Raw genomic sequence first — 4,906 nt, 5'->3', positions numbered from 1 at the left:
CTCGGCCTCCCAAAGTGCTGGGATTACAGGTTTGAGCCACCGCGCCCGGCCTCATTGTCTTTTTAATTTGCCTTCCCTTAATGATGAATGAGATTGACCACCTTTTCATGTTTATGGCATTTTTAGTATTCTCTTTTATGAAGTTAATATTTAAGTATCTTGCCAATTAAAAATAAGTTATACTTTATTATTGATTTATAAAACTTCCTTACATATTCATAGCCATTTGTTAGTTATATGTGCTATAATAAATGTCTTCTCTCACTTTTTTTTCTTTTTTTTGAGACCGAGTCTTGCACTGTTGCAATCTTGGCTTACTGCAACCTCTGCCTCTTAGGTTCAAGTGATTCTCCTGCCTCAGCCTCCCGAGTAGCTGGGATTACAGGTGCCCACCACCATGCCCAGCTAATTTTCTATTTTTTTTTTTTAGTAGAGACAGTTTCACTATGTTGGCCAGACTGGTCTCCAGTGCCTGACGTAGTGATCCACCTGCCTCGGACTCCCAAAGTGATGGGACAGGCATGAGCCACTGCACCCATCTGGCCCTTCTCTCACTTTTTTATCGACATATGTTTGTACATTTTATGGGGTACATCTAGTATTTTGTTATATGCATAGAATGTATAATGATCAAATCAGGTTGTTTGAATATCCATCACTTCAAGTATTTATTATTTTATGTGTTGGAAACACTTGCAGTCCCCTCTTAGCTATTTTGAAATATACAATATATTGCTGTCAACTCTAGTCATCCTACTCTGCCATCAAACATTGTAACTTATTTTTCTGTTTAACTGTATGTTTATACCTATTATACATATCCTCATCTCCCTTACCTTCCACCATGATCATGAGGCCTCCCCAGCCACGTGGAACTGTGAGTTCAATTAAACCTTTCTTTTGTAAATTGCCCAGTCTCAGATATGTCTTTATCATCAGTGTGAAAACGGACTAATACAGTAATAAAACAAAAGATGACACTTAGAACTGGGTCACTTGGCCCTTTCTCTTCTTATTTCCTCCCAGTTCAAAATGCTTGCATATTTTAATAGCCAGCATTCTCGTAGATCTGCAGTTGGGTTCCATACACTCAAGCCTTAGCACAATCTTTGTAGTTTTAGCCTTTTCCAGAAAATCGACTTAGTCTGCCCACCATAGCCACTCTGCTTCCTGTTAGAACGCCACTTTCCCTGGGCCTACAGAGAATCCTTGCCCTTCTTGTACTGTGTTACTTTATGGGGTTGGTACTTGCCCCACTTCTTACAGAAAGTCCGGTAGGTTTTAGGAACATTCACCGTGTTTGCGTGAGTGCTATTGGCATGGAAAGGATCCCTATACATTTTCTTTATCTTACTTTATTCAGCATCTAAGACCTTAGCATGTTGTAAAATGTGGTCTCTTTCCCAATATCAGTTGAACTGAGAAATGTATTAGAATCTGACATGGGAGAATCCATGTTTTCCTGCAGAGAACTGAGCCAAGAGGAGGCAAGCAGAGCAAGCACAGAACCCTGCAGCAGTATTTATAATCAAGGGATAATCAAGGTCTGCAGCAGAGGTGGTTGGACTCAATTATTCTTTCCCAGATTATGCCATCAGTATCTATACCTTCGAATCATACTACTATTGAAAGATAACTGATATTGAGGGCTTATAGGCAACCTGCTCTGAGCTTAGCAAGAAAATTACAATCCTATGAAGAAAGTAATATTATTATCCCACTTTAGAGGTAAGGGACCTGAAAGTAAAGAGACTGACAACTTACCCAAGGGCATAGAACTAGTAAAGGTTGATCCAGTGTTTGTATCCCTTTTTTCTGATTCCAGAGTCCGTGTAAACAAATATACTACATATGTCCTTCTTCCTCATGTCTCAGTGGTGAACTCAGACCTCAGATAGCCTTGGGAGCAGTTTTGGTCATCTCAGTATCACATCTTTAAACCAATGCTTCTCAATCTTTATTGCACGTGAATCACTTGGAGATCTTTAAATGCAGATTCTGTTTGGGTGAGTCCGGGGTGAGGCCCAAGGATCTGTGTTCTAAAACGCTCCCTGGCAATGCTGTTGCTGCTGCTGCTGACACAGGCCCAAGCTTTGAGAAAACAGCAAGAGTTTAACCCATCTGTAGTCTGTGAAGTTGAGCTGCGAAGTCCAGTAGGTCACATCTACACCTGCTTGCCTTGATTGGCTGAATAATTCCAGCTGCTGTGCATTCCCCTTCAGGGGTCACTTGCTTAATGAAAGAGCTACATAGGCTGTTTCATCAATTTGTCCACAGTAAATGGTATTACAAAAAAGAATTTCTATGTCTCTCTCTGATTTTCTTCATGCTCTGGAGAAGGCTGTGAAATAGGTAATTTATGCCAGCAGTTACAGATTACACATTTATTTAGCTAACTGACTGCAATAATAAGACCCTACAGGGGGCCAAATGGGCTTTCGTGGTCTTTACAATGCTGAAAACCTGTCCAAATGTAACAATTATGTAGGTTTCAATGGTCTCCTTATGCAATCCCAGGTAAAAAAAAAAAAATCAATCCTTATGATATAAAATGTGAATCTGGCTAGTGACCTAGTGGTGTCCTCTCCAAAGACTTTGTAGCTCTTTTGGATTTGATTTCCAGACACACAGGAGAAAGCAGAACTGTGTAATTAATTCAATAGTCTACACATGTCTAAGAGGCTGTACTGCCTCTGATTACCTCTTTCATCCTGTGTGGGACTCAGGGTGAAGGCAAGATTGTCTCCTTGGCTATTTCTGCTGTGAATTCCTTCTCCAGTAATCCCTAACAGCATGCATTTTGTACGGAAAAGGTAAGGGGCAAGAAATGAAACTATGGGAGAGTTAGTTAATCCTTGGGATATAGCAATCCTCTATGATCTCTCCAGGCAATGTTCTAGAGGTGATGCAGCTGGACAGATGGCACCTGTAACGTCTTTTCTTTCAACATAAATGGGATAAAACAAAACAAACTAAAAAAGAAAATAAAAGACATTTGTCTGGAGTGGAGTCTAGAGATGGGACACTTTGGGTTTCTCTGTTAGGTTTATAAAATTTGGGGAGGTTATCTTTCTGATGAAGAATACAAAACTACTTTGATGCGCTTGTGCGTGAGGAGGGGATGATAATTATTAAACCCAATTCGCTCTTCAGCCAATTCACTCATTGATTTATCTCCAGCTTCCAGGCCTTCTTCTTTCATTACTCTTCGCCCACTCCCTATGTCAGCTGAATATAATTTCTTTGCTTGTTCTGTCATTTCATAATTCCTTGTCTTCTTCAGCGACTTTTCAGGACATCGTCTGCAAGGATGGCTTTCTGAGGCTTCCTGTGGCTCCAGAGACATTTTGGAAACTTGAATTGTTTCAGGCAAGCTTCATCACCTTTTTATCATGAACTTCCTCGTCTGCAAATTTTTTTTTCTCTTTTCTTTTTTACTGTTTCTTCCACAAGCCTAGGAATCAAGGGAGAAATATGTCATTTACTCATAAACATATTTAACTTGGTGAGTTCAGTTATTTTTGCATTTCATCTTGCATCCAACAAGGTATGTCCCATCTCCATCTTCTCCATTTCCCTGCCACATTAGTTACTATGTATGTATGTGGTCCACATAGGTGAAAAGCACAATCCCAGGCACTTTATGTGCATATCTTATTTACTATCAAATTTAAGGAACTGTCATTTATGCTCATTATCTTTTACATTTCTCCTTGAGATCCTAAATTATATTTTTTTGTTATATCCAGGAGTGGGATTGTTGTGTTCTAGAGTTTGAGCATTCTCAGTTCCACTAAATAGTGCCAGATTTTTTTTCTCTCTCAGAAGAGGGTACCAATTTATATTCCCACTAAGAGTGCAGAAGATACCACATTTCTTTACAACTCTAACAATATTGGATATTTCAGTTGCTCAAATCTTTGCCAATCTGTAAAGGTATAAATTGACATCTTTTTTAAGGTGTTAGTTTACTGCTTTTACTTTCTGATCCTTTTTCAACTCCTTATTGAAATAGGAACATACAGAAAAGTATACATGTGTACATCTCAATACATTTTTACAAATAGAACACGGTGTGTAACTGTCATGTCAAAACTCTATTGACTCTAACAGGATGGCACCAGGTTCAAGAGGCCATATAAGAGACCCAGACCCAGAGAATGAGACATGGGCTGTTATCAGGAGTTTTTTTTTTTTTTTTGAGACTTGCTCTGTTGTCTAGGCTGGAGTGCAGTGGTGTGATCTCGGCTCACTGCAAGCTCCTCCTCCCAGGTTCACACCATTCTCCTGCCTCAGACTCCCGAGTAGCTGGGACTACAGACACCTGACACCACACCCGGCTAATTTTTTGTATTTTTAGTAGAGACAGAGGTTCACCATGTTAGCCAGGATAGCCTCGATCTCCTGACCTCGTGATCTGCCCACCTTGGACTCCCAAACTGCTGGGATTACAGACGTGAGCCACTGCGCCCGGCCAAGAGCTTCTATACAGGGGAGAGAGTCCAGTGGTGGTGGGCTGGGCAGAAGAACTGCAACCACTTTCAGAAAGCATTCAGTTTACACAAAATTTTCACTTAACACTCTCCCCCTAACAACCCCCACCTGGCAATCTTCGTTTAACCCGTAACAAAGGGCCTTGATCTCTAGTATGGCATGTTTCCAGGGGCTGGGCCAGAGACACAGATGTTCCTCTTAGATAAGGAATGGATCTCCAGGTTGGCTACTCCTGGATTCCTTAGCTCCAAAATCTGAACATTCAGGTGCCTCTGCCATACAGTATCATTCTTAGGGTATGCGCAGGTTATCACTGTCAGGTGCATCTACCATACAGTAACCAATCCAGATCAATACAGTTTTGCATTTCTGATTGCTGCTAACCAATGTTGAATCTCCTGATAATAATTAA

The 4,906-nt window shown here is 40.6% G+C and overlaps 1 pseudogene; it reads right to left on the bottom strand.

The window, feature by feature from the left end:
- Window positions 1–981: 981 nt before the first annotated feature.
- LOC108532796 (60S ribosomal protein L36a-like) lies at window positions 982–1,340 on the bottom strand (annotated as a pseudogene).
- Window positions 1,341–4,906: the final 3,566 nt, after the last annotated feature.

Source organism: Rhinopithecus bieti, unplaced genomic scaffold (genome assembly GCF_001698545.2).
Source record: "Rhinopithecus bieti isolate Rb0 unplaced genomic scaffold, ASM169854v2 scaffold_10524, whole genome shotgun sequence".
Lineage (NCBI taxonomy): Eukaryota > Metazoa > Chordata > Mammalia > Primates > Cercopithecidae > Rhinopithecus > Rhinopithecus bieti.
This window is presented reverse-complemented; position numbering and strand designations above follow the sequence as displayed.